This window comes from Ursus americanus, chromosome 12 (genome assembly GCF_024610735.1).
Source record: "Ursus americanus isolate L20-20 chromosome 12, mUrsAme1.1.p, whole genome shotgun sequence".
NCBI classification, from domain to species: Eukaryota; Metazoa; Chordata; class Mammalia; order Carnivora; family Ursidae; genus Ursus; species Ursus americanus.
This window is the reverse complement of record NC_142138.1, coordinates 15,571,601-15,593,509: the sequence shown is the minus strand read 5'-3', so window position 1 is coordinate 15,593,509 and position 21,909 is coordinate 15,571,601. Positions and strand designations below refer to the sequence as shown.

Here is a 21,909-nt window from a genome sequence, read left to right as displayed (position 1 = left end):
GTCCCAGCTACAGCCAGCTGAAATGGTCCCGCCCCGGGTAGCCGGGGATCCTCCTTTGCGCATGTGTCTCTTTTCTTATGACAGACACGGAGCGCTTCAGGACGGCAGCCCCTCCGCAACCTCAGAGCCCCCGTGCCTTGCACAGCGCCTGGCGTGTGTCTGTAAATACCAGCTGGCTTTGACTGAACTATATGGAATTGCCCCAAATACCATCCAGCGGTAAACTCATTTAAAGTACAGTTCCCACACTGTTTTTTAGAAAGCTAAATACATAAATAAAAAAGAGACCCACGCTTTGAAAAACAGGTCCACACGAACACACATGCGGCCAAACAAACATACGCCAAGCACAACCCTAAGAGCTTTCTGCAGACTTGTCTCTCATTGCAGGCCTGTAATTTCCCTCTTGGCCGACATGGGCTTTGGCCCGAACAATGTTTCAGGCTGCTGGCAGGCAGCCCACTGGGTTTGGGTTTATGTTTTTGTTTTGTTTTGTTTTTCCTTTCCTTTCATCAGACCTGAAACTAAAGCCACAGGCCTTTCTGCTACCTCTCAGCTGCGGCTGCCAGGCTTCGTGTCACCTGCTCCCCCCTCCCGGGCCACGTGTGTCCATAAATATGTCCAGAGGTAACAAGCTGGTCATCAATGGCTTCCTTCTGGAAGGAGACGAAGGGAGGCCCCAAAGGGACCGAAGAGTCTGGGAAGTGTCCATGACCCAGGCCAAGCCTCCACTCTTCAGATCAGACTGTAATCTGATGGCCTGGCCTCCCGGCCAAGTTCCAACATCAAAGAGGTAACGACCCTGGGAAACAGGCACGTGAAAATGAAATAAAATGAACTAAGTTGTGCCGGTGACATGGGCGAGGCTGGAAGAGCCTAAACCCTGGGGGAAGTAGGGACAGCTGGCTTATTAGAGAGCGCTCTGGGGTCAGACACAGCTTACATTCAAGTCCTGGCTCTGCTGTTTCCTACTGGGCAAGTTACATAACTTCTCTGACCCTTGTTTGCTCAGCCATCAACCAGTTTACACCGACCTTGCAGAGTTGATAAAAAGATTACATGGGCTCATATATGGCATGGGCCAAGCCCTTTGTAGGGAACTACTCGACGGCAGTTTCTGTCACGAGAGCAGAGCTCCCTGTCCCAGAACTGCAAGAGCCTGTCGGGATGCAAGGTGCACCCCACTCCCCTCTCCACCCAAAGTGAGGTCTCTCCGAAGTAGCTTCCTGTCCCAGAACTGTAAGAGCCTGTCGGGATGCAGGGTGCACCCCACGCCCCTCTCCACCCAAAGTGAGGTCTCTCCGAAGCTGCCTCCCATCCTCCCAGCCTGCTGCCCCCTGGAGAAATTCTCACTACTAGAAAGTTCTTCCTTAGGCTGATTCTGAAGAGAGTCTGAAAATGGTCTCTCTGGAGCTTTCACCCATCGGCCCTTCCTACTCGGGGCCCTCCCCCCATGGCAACCTTCTCCATAGAAGCAAGCTCCGGGGCCTTCCCTGAGGTGCCTCCGGAACTCCTGGGGCTTTCTATATATACACAGACACATATCCGTGTGTGCATGTACGTGTGTGCGCACATGTGTAGGCAATTACGAGGAACTACACACACAGACACACAGAAGAGACACCTGTCCAGGACTTGGGAGGTCCAGGAGGCTTCTTGGAGGAAGGATGTTGAAACTAGGTGGCAGCTGGGAAGTGGCTGTGCAAAGTCCTGCCGCTAATAAAGAGAAACTGAGACTCGGCAGGGTGCCCCCTCTACTGCGCCAGTGGGTGATGGTTGATGTCTATGAAGTGTGTAAAGCTAGATATCGTGATTGCTGAATTTTTAATGTTTTTCTTATTCTTCAAATATACCTTTCCTGGGGGTGCCTGGGTGGCTTAGACAGTTAAGCAACTGCCTTAGGCTCAGGACATGATCCCAGGTCCTGGGATCCAGTCCATGTTGGGCTTCTTGCTCAGCAGGGAGCCTGCTTCTCCCTCTGCCTGCCTCTCCCCCTGCTTGTGCGTGCTCTTTCTCTCTGACAATAAATAAATAAAATCTTTAAAAAAATTAAAATACATATATATATACCTTTCCTGGCCAACTTTCCTCAGCAGGATTGGCCCTGTTCATCTGATAGCATGTTTCTCCATTCACGTCTTTAGTACACAGAGCTGGGTTTGCATCCCGCTGTCACTCATAGCTGGGTGACTAATCCAAGTGAGAGGACTTCTCTGCGCCTCCGTTTCCACAGTGTAAAACGGGGACAGTCCTGCTGACTCTCAGGGCTGGTACATATGGAAAGTCGCTCAGCAGAGAGCAGACATTTTGCAGATGTTTGCTTTCTTCCCTTGCTTCACAAGATGCTGCAGGCTGATCTGATATTAGACCTCTGCGAACAGTTGATAATGTTATCATAGGATGTGCCTTCAAATGCATTTGCATTTGAACTAGAGAGCACCAACCAGTTCAGGGTTGGCCAGCCCCCTGCTGGGCTGAGGCCTGCGAGGGAATGAACAGACCCCGAGGCCAGGCCGAGGAACTTACCCCAGAAAGAGGAGGTCACAGAGGCCCACTGTGACAGTTTTATGCACACAATAGGAAAGGGTGATCCGGGGCGCCTGGGTGGCACAGCGGTTAAGCGTCTGCCTTCGGCTCAGGGCGTGATCCCGGCGTTATGGGATCGAGCCCCACATCAGGCTCCTCCGCTATGAGCTATGAGCCTGCTTCTTCCTGTCCCACTCCCCCTGACTGTGTTCCCTCTCTCTCTCTGGCTGTCTCTATCTCTGTCGAATAAATAAATAAAATCTTTAAAAAAAAAAAAAAAGGAAAGGAAAGGGTGATCCCCTGAGCCTTCATGGTAGAGGTGGCAGAGGTCTCTGATGGTGGCAGCGCTGTAATGTCACACGGGAACAACTACACTCAGATCCCAAATATCTTCCCTGGGTCTATGCTCAACCCTCCAGAACCACTCAGAAGATAAACCCTCCATAATTCTAAATCAGATTATGCACCTCCAGCCCTAAAACCTATTGGGACTTATTGTTTTAACAATAAAACACCAAATCTTCCCCATGGCCCTCGAGGTTTTACATGATGGGGTCCTGGCTTCCTCGGCAGCCCCCCAGGCAGACCAGCAGGGCTTCTGGAAGCTTGGCAGCTCCAGTCCCTCCAGAACAGATGCCCAAATGGGACTTCCACCTGCCCTCTTAGAAAATAACCAAGGTAATGAGAAGGTGAGGAGAGGAGCAGACCAGTGCCCTGCTCTTGGCTAGGGCAGGGTCTCTTTGAAGAACTATGGAAAGCCTCCATAAGAGTATGGATTGGAATCATAGCATGAACCAAATGCACCCCAAAGGGCTGAGCTGCAAAGAATCTAATGACAACACTCTGTTTGGAGGGGAGGGCAGGGTTAGGAAACCAGCAAGAGAGGTAGAGACAGCCCAGGCTACGGCAGCAGGCAGCCCGTACACCTCTAGGGGTCAGGGGAATAGAAGGAATGTGCTCTAGTGGCCATGCCAGTCACAGCCAATGCCAGAACTGTGGAAGAAAGGGGAGGGAGAGAAGGATGGACCCCTACCCTGTCTCCTCCCACACTGCACTCTTCTGCTGTAGCTGCACTTTGGCCCTCTAAATCCAGCTGGAATTTAGAACCTAAGGAGTCTGAGTGATATAGTTCTCAGGAGTTAGCCCTCTAGGGCTATGAGCAGGCAGAGAGGGCAGAAAATTAATTGGATGAGAATGACCACAAAAAGGAATTACCGACACAGCAGGCATCCCAGCATCCTGCAGGGAGAATGAGAACAGCCAACCCTAAGAGGGTCAGCTCTTCCCCAAGAAAGAGAATGCCATGTAAGGGGAAGAGGGAGCCTGGCTGACAGGCAGCATTCCCAGCCAGGCCAGAGTGTCCACATAGCACCCAGATTCTGTGTCCGGCACCCTGGCCAGCACAGTCCACACGGCCAGACATCTCATACCTTGGCCCCTGCACAGCGGCGGAAGGGGTTGTCCTATGAGCCTGGACCTCACCCATCCTCCCTGCTCCTCCCCAGGACCAAGACCTAGGCAGGCCACAGGAGCCTGCGCTGCCACCCACATGAGAGGCGACGATGACTCAGATCCAATAATAGAATGATGATAAGAGTAAGTGATAATGACTGCATGCTCTATAACATGTTATCGATTGTTATCACCGCAACAATCACACAATTAAGCTCTACCTATGTGCCAGAGACCATGCTCACGCTGTTAAATGATACAGTCCTCTTCCAAACCCTAGGAGGTGGTGGCTATTATTATTTCCACTTAAAAAATGAGAGGAAGACCCAGAATAGGTAAACAGCTTGCTGAGGTTACTGTCAAGCCCAAGTTTGCTGGCTGCAAGCCAGGCTGCTAACTGCCATGCCAGACTGTCCTCAAAGCCAGCTGGAACCCACAGATGAGTGGGAGATAGAGGCAGGATTCACGCAACCCTCTGTGGTCAAGGGGATGGAGTTTGCCTCTCCAGAGTGGTCTTAGAACACTGGCTCTGGACACTGCATTTTCTAATTATGCCAATCTCTGATATCCTAAGCACTCGGCTTTCTCTTACCCCTGGGCCTTCACACAGGCAGTTCTCTTTACCTGAAACATTGTCTTCCTCCTTAACCCCCTCATGGCTTGGTTAAATCTACCTCCGTTTATGACTGCTTGCTCCACAAAGCCTGCCCCTTATCCTGCCCCACAGCAGAACTCAACCCTCCCTATGGCTCTGAGCACTGACCTGTTTCCCCTACCGGGCTGCAAGTCCTGCCAAGGCTGAGACACAGTTGTCTGGCTTACCCCTGCGTCCCAAGAGCCCAGCCCAGTGCCTGGCATGTAATGGGTGCCTGGTAAATGTGTGGCGAAGCCAGTTGGATGCTGGCACAGACTCGGCCACCCAGAGCCTGGAGCACACTGCAGCCCACACAAGGAGAACCACAGCCAGTGCTGCAGGAGCAAAGAGGAGGGGGAATCTCTCCATCATTCTGAGGCTAGAGCAGGCAGGGCCTCAAGGGGCGACTCCCAGAGCCAGGGCTGCTGAGCTGAGAGCCACACATGGGCAGGCTTTTGGTGGCACAAAAGAAAGGGAAAGGTGTTCCAGGCAGAAGGAGTAGCATGTGCAAAGGCTCAGAGGAACGAGCGTGCATTGTAAGTCACTTGGAGTGAGTAACAGGAGGGGCCATGGGAGAGGAGACCTGGAAGGGACAGGGCCGGTCTGTGAGGGGCATCTGGGCTAGAAGACAGGAGGCCAAACTGGGTGGCAAAGAACACAAGCTTTAGGCTCAAAAAGACTGGAGTTTGACTCCACACTTTGCCATTTCCTGGCTCTATGACCTTGGCTGAGTTGCCTAATGTTTCTAAGCCTTAGTTTCCCCATCTGCAAAATGGGGTAACCACAGTACTTGCCCCTAAGAAAATTAAATGAAATAATGCATGTAAAATGCTTTGCATGGTAAGTGGCACATGGCAGGTGTCAGTAAGTGTCAACTCTTCATAGCCATGCTGTCCTTTCTGGCAGGAAAGGTTTGACCTGGACGGAGACAGAAGCTGTCCAGGAAGTGTTTGTAGAAGGGAGGAGGGAAGAGGTGAATTTTGAACAGGACCTTAAAGAAGGGGCTTGGAGAGGTAAGGCAGTGGTGGGAGACATGTACTGGGGGTGAGGGTCTGCGTGGCGCCAATGGGGGGGGCAGTAAGTGGGACGGGCCAGGAAGGAGAGGGGACGGATGTGGGGCAGTCTACAGAGCAAGACTTCTGGAGTCAGCAGGTCAGGGTGTGTGTGTGTGTGTATATGTGTGTGTGGTCCTGAGCAAACTAAGAAACAACCATTGTCTCCCACCCCTTCCACAGTGAAACCAGCTAGTCATTCCTGGCTCAGTGGCCTGGTGAGGTCACCAAGTGGAATGCTGTCCGACCCCCGTGCCTGGTGGCCATGGATATTATGGGAGGGCATGGTCATTTATGGGGTGTCTCTGCATTGCGCCAGAGTGAAGCCAGAGGGGAGACCAGAGAGAAAGTTCAGCCATGGCTCCCAAGGGGTGAAGATTCCTTTAGCTCCCCCCCCACACACACATTGGCTGCCTTGCTCCATCTCCACGTATCCACCTGTAGGGACAGGTGGAACCAGATGTGACCAAACTCTCTCTTCTTATGTTTCTGAATTCCTATGTAACGTCTGGGGAGAAGGACCGAGGAGAGGTAAAGACAACCAGAAAGGATCCAGCATCTGATTTGAGCCAAGTGAGTTGTCCCTGTTCTGGAAATGTTGGGTATTATCTTTACTGTCTCTTTGCACTTCAGCTGAAAGATGAACGGGGTTCCTCCAGGGGCCCTGCATCTTAGATGTGCAGTCAGAGCCAGAAGACTCATTGTTCCTGCAGGTACAGAGGTGCCCAGGCAGGGCCGTGGACTTGCTCAGAGTCACTAGCTAGTCAGGTGGTGACAGAACTAGACTACGCCCAGATTGATTACCATCACCCCCATTATACAAAACCACTTCAGGGAGCATAGTACTGTCTCTGAAAGCCGCCGGGAGGCAGGGGCAGAACCAAGACCAAACACTGCCACCACCACCATCAATAATAACAGCTGTGGCCTCCTGACATTCAGGGGACCCGACATTGCCTCATCACTGACCCTCCAGCAACCCTTCAGGCTTCTTTAAAGATAAAGTTGTGTGGCTTTGCCAAGTCATACGGATGAGAGTGGGGGTCAGGAACCAGTCTTCTCTGGCCACCATCTGGTCTCTCTAGGCTGATATGGTCCCTGGAGGAGCCACCCAACCATTAAATAACCTGGTGACTTCAGAGTCTGCCCTGGACATCTAACCACTCAGTGCTCTGTCAACACTTTTTTTTTTTTTTTGGCCAAACTCTGTTGTAAGCACTCTACATAAGTGATCCCCATTTTCCAGATGAGGAAACTGAGACACAGAGAGGTTGGATAACTTATCTGTGGTCACTCAGCCAGGTAAGTGTCTACACTAGGAATTCTTATCATCATCTCTGAATGAGGCAGACCAGGAGAGCTGCACCAGACACCACTGCAGAACGTGATTATACACAAGCATTGTGTCTCTTTTGTTGGTTCTACAGTCTACAATGAGGAGGCCCCTGTGGGTGGACAAAACTGCCCCAAACAGAAACCATTCTGGACAAGACAAGTAATGACTCTGGGACTCAGTTTCCCCATCTCTAAAATATCCCTGCCTACTCAGATAGCTTACAATAAAGTCAAGGCTACAGAACTACTGAGGGTCAAACCCTGCCCAGACACACCTGGTTTCCTGATGTCTCATCTTGGGTCATTTCCCTTGTATGGAAAGCTCCAGCCAAGGGATTTTACACACACACACACACACACACACACACACACACACACACACACACACACACACAGACACTGCTTAGAAAACTACAAGCCAGGGAAACTCCCCTTCTTTTACCACCATCCTGAAAGGGGAACATACGACACACCTTGGGGAAGCAGAAGTTTGGGTTGCCGGCAACACAGCTTCCCTCAAGAGACACCCCAACAATGCACACCCACCACCCACTTGCTCATGCTAGGAGCCAGTGCAAGGTAAGGAGCCTGGGCTCTGGTGTCAGACTGGTGCAGGTCTCAGCTTTCCCTCTGATTGCTGTGTGACCTCAGGCAAGTTACTGAAACTCTCTGTGCCTCAATTTCCTCCTGGTTATTGAGAGGCTGAAATGAGATAACACGGCAAGAGCACTTGGCGGGGAGGCCGGAGGCTGGCCCCGAGCAAGCCTTCTGTCCTGTCAGCTGTTAGAATTCAGCTATGCATTCACACATCATCCACTCACCAATCCACCCTCTGCTCCAGGCGCTGTCAACAAACCTGGTTTGGAGCTTTCCTCAATGACCTCCCTCTACCTAGTCCTAGCCTTGGGATGGACCTACGAGAAGACCATCCTCTTCTGGATTTCTGTATGAGCTCAAGCATTGTAACAAACTACCATGAACTCAGTGGCTTAGAACAACACAGCTTCAACCTGGTACAGTTCTGGAAGTCAGAAATCCAAATCAGTCTCACGGGGTTATAGCCAAGTGTTCGCAGGGCTGGTCCCCTCTGGAAGCTCAAGGGGAGAGTCCCTTTCTTTGAATTTTCTGCTCTCTAGAGGTGCCTACCAGCCCAGGCTCAAGGCCCCCTCTCTGTCATCAGAGCCAGCAACGTAGTATGTTCTCTCTGATCTCCACTTCTGTTCTGACATCTCCTCCCGCTGACTCTGACCCTTGTGCCTCCCCCCTTTTATGAGGCCCTGGAAAATCTAGGATGATCTCCCCATCTCAAGACCTTTATCTTAATCATATCTGCAAAGTCCTTTTGATCAGGTCCAGTAACATATTCACAGGTTCTAGAGATTTGAGTGTAGAAGTGTTTGGAGGGGCCATTCTTCTGCCTCCCGCACCCAGGCCCGGGATCCTGGCCCTCTGGCTTCCCCTGGGCCTTGGCAAAGAGAGAGATTAGGTTGCCAACCTTCATCCCTAGACACAGCTGATAAGTCACTGGATGTCATTCCCTTTCCGAAGCATAGACACTTCAATCAATACCACCATGTGTGTTTCTCAGTTGGTAGCCCCCAGGCCTGGATGTGGAGCAGCTCAGGTCAGGTCCCAGGTAAACGAGGGCCTCCTCTCTGCTGAGACCAGCTACAGTGTTGCCAGTTAACCTTCCTGATGTGTCCCCAGACTCCAGGCTTTTCTCTCTCTGGCCCAACCTCACCCTAGCCTCCAGTACGATCTTATTACAACAGACCCCATCATCTGCCTCTCCTGCTTGAAATCCTCCCCAGGTTTCCTGCTGCCTCTAGGATAAAATCCAAGCTCCAGGGTCTGGCTCACTGGGCCCCTTTTGACCCAGACTCTGCCCAACCCTTCTCCGCTTCCTCTCCCATGGCTCTCCCCTCCCCCAACTCCACATGCTGAGCCCTTCCCAAGGACGTCATTATCTTCATCATTTTCATCATCAATCATTTTGGTCATAAAACCCACAGCTTCCTCTTACTGAATGCAAATAACCAGGCAAGGGAATGTGCTAACATTCAGTTATCTTTGCAAACACTCTTCTCCTAACTAGAATTCCTGACTCTCTCCCACCTGTTACCTAATGGACCAGGCTTGCCGGGAGAACTCAAGTCCACCCGCCCCTCCAGGCAGGATTAAACTCGCTCTCCTCTGGGCAGCCATGGAATGACCTCTGGCCTCCATGGCAACTGCCCTGGACTTCCTGTCTTGCCTGTTTTCCACCTTGAGCTCCTTGGGGACGGTGATCTCTTACTCATCGAGGCATCCCCAGCACTAAGTGCCGGACATGGTACAAACTAAATGCCCAGCGAAATGTTGGAGAAAAGAATGAATCTAAGCCTCCTCTCAAGCTATTCACTTCCTCTTTATCCAAGCCTGCGTTCAGTAACTGCTCTCTGCGCCGGGCCTGGTGTCTGAGAACGTGAGGCAGGGTTCCTTTTGGGATTCTGCTTGATCCAGATGCAACGCTGTGGTGGGGAAGGACGTAAGAGAGAGCATTCCAAGTGCTCTGCGTGTCTTTAATTTCTACTTGTTTCGTCCCTACTGTCCTCCTGAGTAGATTCTGGGATTATACCGATTTTACAGATGAAGAAACCAAGGCACTGAGATCTTAGGACGTGCCCCAAATCTCACAGCTGGTCATCTGGGTGGTAGAATTTGAGATGGAGCTGGGGTCCATATGCAGGCAACCTACCTCCAGGGAGCCACGTACCCCACCCCCCAGTCCACTCCACTGCCTTGCACATTTATTTATTAAGCACTTAGAGGCACAAAGCAGGTGTTCTGCACACGATGCTTATTTAATCCTCCTTGTGATGCTAGGATGTACTAATATCACCCCTGTTTTAGAGATTGGTACGGCCTCATTTAGGCGACGATTCCACGCTTACAAGAAGGAAGGCTCGACTGAAGAAATAGTCCGTGGGGAATAAACTAGTCCTACCAACATTGGGGGTTTCCAATTGGAATGGGCTTCTGCCCTGTTGTGCCCGCTCAGGCCTAGGGACCCTGGATGGTTGCCAAAAGGCAGTGTGGCCATCTCAGGATTAAGGCAGGTGGTTGGGAGGCCAGCCCGTGGGCTTTGAGCTGTGTGAAAGGAGAAAGGAATGGGCTTGGGGTCAGTTGTCCTGGGATCAATAATATTGCCACTTCTCCTAGCGCCTACTAGTTTTATGACCTTAGGCAAACCACTGAAACTTCTGTGCCTTAATTTCCCCATTGGTAAAAGAACATCTCCTATGCAGAGCTGTTATAGGATTAAATGAAATGGATGTGTGGAGCTGCCGGTACCTGCCTGGTATATAATCACGATAATGTTAATAATAGCAATAAAAACTGAAGCTCACAGAGGCATAAGCCCAAGGTCACACAGCATCTGGTCTACTCACACTCTCCCTTTTGAAACTTCTGTTTTCATCCATGACTCTAGCACTCAGGCAGTTCCCATGGTTAAAAATCACAGAGTCCTCTTTGAGCGGTCCTTCTCCCTTGTGGCCCTCCCCGTGATGAGGACATGTGCAAGTGTTCCGTGATGTGAGTGTCTGTCTCCTGAGCCTCCTGCCCTTATTTCCGCCCCCTCTGTCTCTCTTCAGGGCTAGCTCAATAACCTTTTCAAGAACGGAGGCCAGCCCAATGTCCAGTACTTCCTATGTACTCAATAAACGTTGAATGAATGCTGTCATGCTCTCTCCACTTTACTTCTTAATCTACACCTTGCCCCAAATTCTCTAATCCTGAGATAACTTTGAAGGCCTTGCCATGCATATACAGAGCCTCTCCGAGCAGCCCTAGTGTCATCCCACGGGCTCCGGTGACTAAGGACCCTCATTGTTTCCTCCTGTGTCCTTTAAAATTCTCATCCTGAGTCTTTGTTCATTCTATTCCCTGTGCTTGGAATGCCCTTCCCTTCCCTTCCAGACCCACTTGGTAAATTTCCAGTTATCTTTCAAAACACTATTCACTCCACAAATATGTATTGAGTGCCCATGATGTGTCAGGCACTGTTCTAGTCTCTGAGGCTACATCCAGCAACAAAATAGAAGTCCCTGACCATAGGACACCTCTAGTCTCCAGACAGTCTGGCAGTGGAAGCATCTAACTTGGTTAGAGATGGAGTGTGGGGGGGTGTCCCCGCAGCTCCAGGAATCCCCTCCAAGATCCCTCTTCCCAAACCCTCCCTCCGTTCTCAGATCCCACCAAGCTCCTTCCTGGTGCCCCTCTGTACTGGGATACTGATCATAAGGGTCTAGTTACATGTCTGTCTGTCAGCGATGGCCAGGACTGTGGTTTCTACATCATGGCATCTGAAGTTTGTTCACTGGCTGGAAGAAAGGAAGGGAAAGGTTCCCAAGCAGTGGAACAGCAAGTTGCAGACAGGCAGTGGGGCAGGAGGAGGCAAGGAGGCTGCAGACCCTGCTGTAGACAGACTGAATTTACCCCTTCCACAAGCCCACAAAGCTCACACCCAACCCTGGATGCTGCTGCAGCTCCTGAAGTGACCTCAAGCCTGCACTGGAAGTTTTCCATCCTACTAGACTGGATGTTTCGCATCTGGAGTGCTTCTGAGTCTCTCAACCATCCTGATGGCTTTCGGCACACCCTTCCTGGTCACCCTGGGGAAAGAGTCAGCCTCAACTGCAAAGCTGAGACCACTGAGGAGGAGGGCATGGGAGGACAAGACGAGAATTAGCCCTTGGCCTTTCACAAGTGAAAGATCTCTTTTCCGCCACTGCCTCCCCACAGTGGTGTTACAACCCCCTTTTCAGTTGAAACACTAGAGGTCAGGGATTAAGTAATGTGCCCGTAGTTGCCAGCTGGTGGTAGAGCCCAGGTGCACATTCAAGTCATCTGGCTGCAGAGACCACTCACTTACCTAATTTCAATCCAAGTTTCAGGGGCTCCACCAGGGTTTCCCACCCTCAGCAGTGCTGACATTTGGGCTGGCTGTTCTGGGCATTGTAGGGTGTTTAACACCATCCCTGGCCTCTACCCACCAGATGCCAGAAATCACCTCCTTCCTTCCATACACACACCAGTTATGACAACCAAAAATGTCTCCGAACATTGTCCAATGTGGCCTGGGTCAAAAATCTCCCTGGTCTGCTCCTAACTGGACGATGTGGACAAGATTCACGGCCTTAGCTACCACTGACCTCCCATATAAAACAATCTGGCTGAGCGGTCTCCGAGGACTCAGTGACTCAATGAGGGGCAAGCAGCAATTTGATTTATATGTATTTTAATCCTTAATCTATGTATATTTAATTTTATCCAAGATCCAAGAAGTTGGTCTTCACCAGTGTTTGCTATTTATATTGCTGGTAGAACACAGCTATGTTTCTAAATAAATATGATGAGGGAGGACAAGTCTAATATTACTTACAGAGAAAGGAGCAATCAGGAAAGTTTGGAGACCACTCTGCTAGATGGTCCCAAGGTTTGTGTCAGGCGCCTATTCTAAGTTCTATGAGAATAAAAGAGAGCCTCCTGCAATACTGTGATGTCCGGGGCACTATTCATTTCTGGGCTTCAGTTTCCCTAACGGTTAAATGGAGAGAGGAAAGAACCTACCTCGTAAGGGTGTTGCATGGAGCAAAACAATAACGCACGCACAGTGCTTAGCACAGTATAGCCCCATACTCAGAAATGTGATCTTCACATACAGATAAGAAAACTGAGCTTACAGAATCTTCCAAAATTCCCCTTGGGTCTTCAGATCCTGTGTGGTGAAAGCCAAATTCAAAACCCCAGGGGTCTCACCCTAGTCCACCTCACTCCCCAGCCCCCCAGTACATGGCTCCCGTGGAACCTCAGAACATTCCCAGTGCTTTCCTGCCCTGCCACACTGTGTCCCTAGTACCTGGCACACAGCAGCATCCGTCAAATTTCTTTTCAATTTGGTGGAATAAATAACTGGTTCCCAGTCCCATTTTGTGTACATCTTTCTGTTTGCCTTAATTTCTACTTTCCTTGGGAATGCAAAATGCAAAGCCACTGCTACGAAGATAGACACTCACTAAAATTGTTGAAGGAAGAAATAAATGCATGGATGAACAATGACCAAAGACAGTTTCTGTTTCATGGATCAGGCCTCCATCTGATTTCCCAAAATTACAAAAGCGCTGAGGAAAAGGTACTCTCGTAGCACCCTAGAATGTTCCTTCCAGGCTTGTATTACGGTTTATAATCATGTGATTGTCAGTCTCCACCCCTTCCCCATAGATAGCAATATCCAGAAAGTCAGGATGGGTCCTTTCTGCTCATTGTCCTATTCCTAGTGCCCTGTCCTTGTCTAGTACCCATGACTCGTATGCTGAGGGAACACCCGAGTCCATAAAGCAAGATATCATCCTAGCCTCTCCCGCCTTTTACGGCTGAGGCCCAGACGATAGAGGTGACCTGGCCATTCTCTCAGCCAGCCGCCTTCAGAAGCAGGTCTATTGCGACCCCCATTTCTTTCTCCCTCCCCTCCCTTAATCAGGAATCCTGAGGATGGTGGCCCTGCAGGTGCTCAGAATCCCAGGGGTGTCTCCAAGAGAGACGAGAGGAACCATCTCAATACTTCCCTGCAGGTGTCAGTGGAAGATGTATGGCCACGGGAGGAATCTGTCCTTCCAGACTGCACCAAGGCCAAGCTGGGAACTTGAACCAGCCCCTGCCTGCTGCCTATACCGGCTGCCGACTCAGTAGGTAAAGACTGAAAAGTGCTTCACAAATGAACAGGCACCTCTGCGGGAGAAACGAGTGAGCACATGCCAGCTCTGGCCTCACCAAAACTACACAGCCTCTCTTCACCTGCCCACTCCTCCGTCATCCCTCCACTGGTACCATGACAGCGAGGAGCCATCATCAGCCACACCATGCCTCTTACTACTTATGTGACTTAGAGCAGTGTCCTTACAGTGCTCTGCCTCGGTACTCTTCATGTAAAACGGGCATAACAGGATTTATCTCCTGGGGTTGTTCTGAGAATTTGAAGTGAATATATGTAAATGACTCAGAGCAGGGCCCATCCTGCACACAGTGTGGGTCTCTACTGCTCTGTGCTAGGTGCTGAGAAGACACCTCCCTGCTTCTCTGCCCCTCTGCTCTGACCTCTTGTTAGGGTGGATGCATGTCTGTGCTCTTAGCAAACACCTGCTCCTCACTAGGCAGCAGATCTCATCCCTTCTCACCTCCTCAGAGCCATTGTTCTAGCAATTCTCTCCTTTTTGGTCTGAATCATCAATTTTTGCCTCTAGGCTTAATGATTCTCATCAGCATGAAAACATGCTGGCGAGTTCTCTCTCTCCCTCTCTCTCTCTCTCTCTCTCTCTCACACACACACACACACACACACACACACACACACACTTCTCTTGAGCCCACATCCTCCCCCAGCTTCCACCTTGCATCTTTGCTCCTCTTTGTAGCAAAGCTCCTCAAAAGAGCTGAAGACACGCCCCACCTCCAAATCCTTGCCTCCCCCCTGCCCTGGGAGTCACTCAAGTCGGGCTTGCACCCCAGCCCTCCTCCAACAGGGCTCTTGCCAAAGTCAACAGTGAGCCCTCACCATCAATGCAATGACCGAGCGCCAGTGTGGATCGTAACGAGCCAGGCAGTGGCATCACACACCACCTCCTCCTTCGTGACGCTCTCTCTCAGCTTGCCTTTTAGGACCAACAGCCTTTTGCTTCTCCTCCTAACTTGGTGGCTTCTCCCCAGTCTCCTTTGCTGGTTCTTCCCTGCCTTCCTACCTCCCCAAACACTACACAGGAGGCCCAGGGCTCAGTGCTTGGCCCTCTTCTCTGTGATCTCCTGCAGCCTCCTGGGTTCAAATATTGTCTGTACACTGTACACTGTGGGCTCCCCAGGGTCTGTCTCCAGCCCGCCTCTCCTGCTCCACACCTCCACAGGGACATGGCCTCTTGCATCAAACATGTTCACCATCAGTCCTACTTCAGCAAATGCCCCCAAACTGCTTCTCCTGCCATCTTTCCATCTCCGTTAAGGACAGTTCCATCTTGTCATTTGCTTAGGTCCAAAATCCTTAGAATCATTCTTAACTCTTCTCTCCCATTCATGCTGCCTTCCAGTCCATCAGCAAAGATTGCTGGTTCTCCCCTCAAAAGATGGTCAGGGTCTGACCATGTCTTAGCACCCCTGCCACCCCAGTCTGATGCCACCACCTCACCTGGATTGCCACTGAGTCTTTATCGAGGATCCTTCTGCTGCCACCCTCGTCCTCCTTCGCTGTTTCTGGCACAGTCCCCTGAGAAATCCTGTTAAAACAGGAGGCAGATCATGTCACTCCTCTGCTCAAGCCCTCCAGTGGCTCCCATAACAATCAGAATAAAAGCCAGAGTCAGCATAATAGCCCCTAAGGTCATGTAGGACCTATCTCCTTCCCTGGCACCCCGCAGCTCCCCGTTTCCCTGCTGCCCTCCAATTCCATGCCCCCAACTCTGCTCCTTGCTGCTTCTGTGGCCTGCCTGGGCCTGGTGTGCTCCCCTCTGGGGGCTGTGCAGGGGCTCACTGGCTGTCCCCTCCCACTCTTGCTCCAGGCCACCTTCTCAGTGAGCCCCTACCTGACCCCCCATGTCACTGTGTACAGCCCTTACCCCAACACACTCTCTGCCCTGCTCTGCCCAAATATTCTCTCTGGCTCCCCGCCCTCCTGACACATGGGGTGCTTCCCTCATTTGCTTCCCTGGCAGCCCACTGGAATGTGAGCTCCATGCCAGCGGGGGGTTAGGACAGTTTTGTTCACTGCCCGCCACACACAGTCAGCGTGCAGTCAATGTTTAATAAGTGGATGGATTTTCTATTGGCTTTGTCTTCCTCTGTTCATTGTGAGGGAAGAAGCTGCCTCTTCTGCATGCATGCATCCCCCCTGGTGCCCAGCGGAGACCCTCGCTACAGCCTCTCATGAGGGTTTCTCAGAAGAATGGACAATGAAGTAAATAGACCTGTGAAGAATTCTGTCGTAGCAGAGGTTGCACTGGGCAGCATCACCCGTGTTCTTCAGAAACCAGCATCCTTCTCAATGTACCTCTTGGGGACTACCTTCTAAGTCAGGCCATGTATGTGGGCTCTGACTTTGGAAGATATGGCCTCTACTCTTCTCCCACCTGGGGGCTGCTTGCTCACAATCCCAGGCCCTGCTGTCTTTCCATGTCCACCTAGATGCCTCCCCCACCTCCATGAGGCCCTTCCTGACAGCCCGGCCCACCAGGCTCTCTCTGCCTCTCAGTAACCTTTCCACTGCCAGCCTCACCCTGCCAGGTGCCCCGTGAGTCAACAGGAGGACTCTGTCTCTCACACCTCCAGATAGGGGTGGAGGCCATTCCCTGGGTGAGGAGTGTCCTATGCCTCCAGAAGGCTCTCTCGGCTTCTGCCCATGGGCAGAGTGAGACCACCCCTACCCAGGGCTGCATCACAATGGATGGGGTTGGGAGTACCTGGAACTTCTCTTCTGAGGGCTTCTGTTTCCTCAAGGGAGGCAGGAAGCCAGCTCTTCAGCTGAGAGCGATGATGGGGAAGGAGGTGCAGCGTTTGCAGGCTAGAGGAGAAAGTTTGAAGCAGCTGAGAACGGGAGAGTGACTGCAGAGAACCAGAGCAGCTTGCCAGGCAGTAATTAGCATGTTTGGATGTTTTTCTCAGGCCACGGTTAACACACAGGTGCAGCAGCACAGTAGGTGAGAGCCACCTTTGACCAGAATTGGGGTTTTGCCCGACCATGTAATGAGTCAAGGGGAAACAAGAGAAATGGTATGTCAGGGAGTGACTATAATGAAAATGATAATACGAGAGGCGAGAGTGTGTCATGACACCCGGTGGCCCAAAGGCCTAGGTTTGCTGGGAAAACTCTGACAACAGATTTGAAACTGGGACTGTCCCAGAACGCCTCTTCCAGAAAGTTCCCTGACCTACCCCTTTCCAGCGCGGGGTGGGTCGCTGTGTCCTATCTGCTCCCACAGCACCCTCTGCTCACCTGCACTGTATTTTAGTACTTGACTTACCTGTCTGTCTTCCTGCTGGCCTATGAGCACTTGGAGGAAGGAAGCCAGTCTCATATTTCTTTGAATCCCAGCGCCAGACCCAAGGAAAAGCTCACGATGCAATCGCTGACTGACTGAATCATTTATTTGATAGAACCCAGACCGTGTTCTGTATAGTAATAAATCCTCATGTTGCATAGCAATTTGCAGTTTATAAAGCAATTTCATATCCATGATCTTCTTTCAATCGGACAACCACCCTCCAAGAGAGCAGCTCAGTCATTCATTCACTCATTCATTCATTCTGCTAAGTAAGAGCACTGACTCTGTGCCAGGTACTGTCTTAGGCACTGGAAGCCAGAAACGGAACAGATGGAAACCCCTGCCTTCGTGGTGCTTCCACGCCTGCAGAAGGGACTACCTGATTTACACATGGGCAGAGCTGTGGTTAGCTCAGAGAGGCTAAGCAACCTGGCCAAGGTCTCACAGCCCGCAGGTAAAAGAGTCCAGGTGAGGACACAGGACTGTCTGACTCCAAGTACAAGGAATGCATTTTCTACCACACCACAGTTACTTCACGGGATCGTGGACTTATCCGTGAGGTGTCTTCCCCCCGCCCCTCCACCCCCCCACCCCCGTCCCCGCCAACTTAACAACAAATAAAAGGAGACTTGGCAGAAATCCACACCCTGGGACTACCTTGGAACTCCTTCCCTTGTCTGGTGTATGTGTTTAACAAAGATGTGAGAAATACCTGCCAGGTCTCTTCTTGCCAGAGCCAACGACAGAAGCCACACCGCATTGTGAACACAGCGTCTGCTTGTGTGCAAACCCGCAGGCATTTTTAGCAACTTTGGGGAACATAAAGAAAGCTGTTGGTTTTGTTTGCACATATTTTTCGCCTCTGCAAAAGGCTTCTCACCAAGCAGCAGCCTAGGAGCTGCCTTTTATTTGATCTTAAGACATGCAATGTCTTTATAGCTCACTAGCTGAGCTACGGTTGGAAATTATTTCACCTGCTCTTGGTTCCCTCGCTTGGAAAATGGGTCTGGCAATAAAGGCTCCTACCTCCCGGGGTGGTGGTGTGGACTGAAAATGCTAGCCTTTCTGGAAAGCGTTATGCCCGGCGGGCGGGGGGGGGACTGGGGGTGAGTGCAGTGGAGGCAGCCTGGGGAGGAGAAAGCTTCATCAGAAGCTGAAGCACCTGGACAGGACAGGAATCCCAGCTCTACCACTTGGAGACCCAGAACCTTTGATGAGTAACTCAGCCCCCTCTCCCCCCAGTTCCTCCCCCTCAGTCTCCCTCAACAGTTTCCCAAAGGATTGCACTGAGTGTTATAAACAATGCATATAGTGTCCAGCACTGAGCCTGTGTGTGGGAATTGTTCAGTAAATGGCTGTGTTTATTATTATGATTATTAGCATCATCATTACTGGTACTGATATTTGGGTGGTTGGGTCAACAACGATTTTAGGAATTTTAGACTGCAAACCTTGAGGCAAGGATTATGTTTTATGTATCTTTGTATACCCAATGCCCAAAACTCGAGCCAGCAGTTAGCAGCTGCTAGTAAAAGTTTGGAGAACTGGAGTAGATGAAGGAAGAAGCAGCCAAACCCCTCAGTGTGCTTAGCTCAGGCTTGGGCAAGAACAGGTATTCATACTTGCTGTGAGGCAAACCTCAGTCTTCATGTGTGTTCACTCATCCGAACTTACAAGGCAGGGATTATTGTTATCCACACTTTAAAAATTAGGAAACTGACCCCCAAGGTCAAACGACTTGCCCAGGTTCACTCAGCCAGGGGATGGCAGAGCGAGGACCAGAACCCAAGGGCATCTCACTCCTAAGCCCACACTCTTACCCACTGCCCTGCACTGCCAGGAAGAGTTCTGCCTTGAGGTTTCCCCTGCTCCGACCTTGTTGAGTTCCTGGCCATCTGGTTGTTTCTGATGTTCCCGGCAGGAAGAGTAAATCTCTCTATATAAGTCTAAGTCAATGATTTATGTGGCCAGGCTGTGTTGTTATTTCCAGGTGTTTGTTGTGTTGCAGTGTTCCCCCCCATCATGGCAGGCATTGTCATTGCAGAGGGAGACCATCACCCATCTATGGTCATCCTGTCCTTGGCAGTGCCCAGCCACTCTGGAAGCAGATGTCACCCTTTGCCGGGAGGCACAGGGGTTCCTACTCACACCCCTCTCCTGGGAAACATGTCCTGGGTCCCAGAGCTGAAGGGAAGAAGAGGTAGAGCCCCTGCCAATGGGCCGGAGGCTAGCAGTAGGGAATGAGGAAGGGCCAAATTGCCCCCCCAACTCGTCAGGTGCTTCTGTTAGGGCAGCACAGTGGATACTCCCAACAGCCTGCTGTATAGTCTGGACCTAACATAGAGTCATGGCCCCTCAGTCCAGAGAGTGGGGAGGCTTACCCAAGGTCACATAGTCATCAACAGGGGAGCCAGAACTGCCACCGTCCTCGTTCCCAGACCCGTGATCTCTCTACAGTGCGAAGTCAGGGGATGGAGATCAAACCCCAAAGGAGCTGTGTAAAGGACTCTCTCTGTTGTGTCTTTGAGCGGCACAGTAACATAGCAGGTCAGAGTTCCATCTCTAAAGTGAGAGGGACCTAAGTCTGAATTCCAGCCCTGCTGCTAGCCTACTAACCATGGACTAGCCATGGAACCTCTGGGGACCCCCAAGTGGAGGACTCGGTACCCCTCCCTTGCAGGCAGCCTTCAGAAGACAAGGATACAGTGCATAGAAAGTCCTGCGCCCACTTCTTGTCAAACGATAACCTTTGTTTCTTCCTTGGTTCTCCAGAACTTCCTGGGTGTTAAAATTGTTGCTTTACTTACAATATGTCATTCAATGCTCTAAAGTAGGAATTAAGATCCCCAGTAAGCAGACAAGAGAACACATTAATGTCAGAAATTTTAGGTGACTTGTTCAGGGGACCCTGACTCTCTGACCCCAGAGTCTTTGTTTTCTGTACTAGTTCAGAGAAACATTTGGTTTCGTCTGGTTTTTGTTTTAATCCAAGAGTGGTGTAGCTGAACTAACATTGCCTTGTATGTTGTGGCATTGAATATGCATATCTGAGATTCCTCTTATCCTTATGAACAGCCACCATTCTTTTAGAAGAACAAGATTTCTTCAACATGTTTTCTCTTAGCACCTGTCTCAGAATCACCAGGTGGTCTCATCAAAAATGCAGATCCCAAGGGCCAAGCCCCAGAGCCCCTGGACCAGAATTGCTAGGTGTGGGGCTGTTTACCAAGCTCCCTGGCTGATTCTAAACCACACTCAAGGTTGAGAACCACTGCCTTTGGGAGGCAGTTATGCAATAAGCACTGGTTGAATGGAAGCGGGAAGACAGTTTTCCAAAAGCTAAAGTCGAACCTATGTCAAGCTTGAAAACTTGTGCACCGGGATCAGGGTATGACCATCGGAGAGAGGCACACCCTGGGCTGGGGCAGACCCAGTGGCTCCCAGATGCCCTGGCTGTGGTGCCAACATGGAATTCAAGCCTGGAGGGGTCGATGCCACTCTAGGTGGTCAGGCCACCTGCCAGGGGTATTCCCGGCTGTAGGAAAAACAGCCTGCCAGCAAGTCCCACTGCACCAAGTAGAAAGGCCTAAGGATGAAGGAAGCAGGGACCATGCCTGGCCTTCTGGGAAACTGGCTGAAGGACAAGGCAGGAGCACAGATATAACGCAAGGTCTCCTCCATGAGACACAAGTGCAGCCTAAACATCTAGAGCACAAGGTCAGAGGGGAGCAGGAACAGGGAGAACTTGATGCAAACCTCTGCACAGAAGCCCAAAGCATACAGCCAGGGCGGCATCCAGAAGGGAAGCTGAGCGTCTCCCGCAGTGGCCGTGGCAGGCCCTGGGGCGGGGAGTCAGGCACACGAATGCAATCTGCCCCCTCCATAAGTCACCCAGGCCAGCCATTCCTTACAGCTTCTACACTCGCTCGAAGCGATAGGATATGCCTTAATACTGAATATATGTTAAGTAATGGTTCCTGCCATGAGCAGTGTGACCTCAGTCCAGCCCCTTCGTGACACTGGGTATCCCATCTTCCTCTGCTCCATGGGGGACCACACTTGATGACTCCAAGGCCCCTACCAGCTCCTGCATCCACCTACCAGGGTATCTGTGGAAATTAGCGACTGTATTCATGAACGTGCCAGACCTCCCCTGTTCTTTGCATCCATTATCTTGCTAGTTTCGGTCTGATTGGCATAGGCCCATCTTCCTTCTAAGCCCTAGCACGAGCAGGAGACAAGGCCCCGGGCGATTTCCAACCAGGGTATCTCCCACTGACTAGTCTGACTTGCCCTGGTTTCGCCCCACAGGCAGCAGAGATACATGGGGGAGGGCAGAGAAGTTTGCCAGGGGTGTGAGCATGCTTATCTTTCATTAATACAGCAGCAACAGGAAAGAGGAAGAAAAAGAAGAGGAGGAGGAGGAGGAGGAGGAGGAGGAGGAGGAGGAGGAGGAGGAGGAGGAGGAGGAGGAGGAAGAGGCACCCAGCACACAACTCTTCTCAGAGGGGTGCCTAAGTCCATGAGGAAAATAGGGGTGCTCTACTCAAGTGACAGACTAGAGGAGGTGGGTCACATGGGAGCTCTTGGCTAATGGGGCAATTTATGAAATGATGGGGGCACACCGGTCTGCTCGCTCAGAAAATGTAAGGAGGAGGCAGCAAAGCAACGCGGCCAGATATTTCCAGGCTCGGCGGCAACAGGAGAAAGGGGCAGAACTTTGCCTATGGTAGCAAAATTGACTGAAATCTTAGAAAGACTTTAAAAGATTATGGACCGGATCTCCTGATGCTCAGGGTGGCAACAGGAAGGTGGGAGGAAGGGGGGAGAGAATGGGCCCTTGAAA

The 21,909-nt window shown here is 51.1% G+C and overlaps 1 long non-coding RNA gene across 3 annotated transcripts in view; it reads right to left on the bottom strand.

Annotated features, from left to right (window-relative positions):
- Positions 1-21,909, bottom strand: part of LOC123795375 (uncharacterized) — a 318,410-nt gene that overhangs the window by 257,217 nt on the left and 39,284 nt on the right. For all 3 annotated transcript variants that reach the window (XR_006780475.2, XR_015726248.1, XR_015726249.1), the window contains 2 exons: positions 16,482-16,582; positions 15,215-15,302 (listed from right to left, as the gene is read on the bottom strand). This is a non-coding gene — a long non-coding RNA (uncharacterized LOC123795375). The remainder of the gene's footprint in view (positions 1-15,214; positions 15,303-16,481; positions 16,583-21,909) is intronic.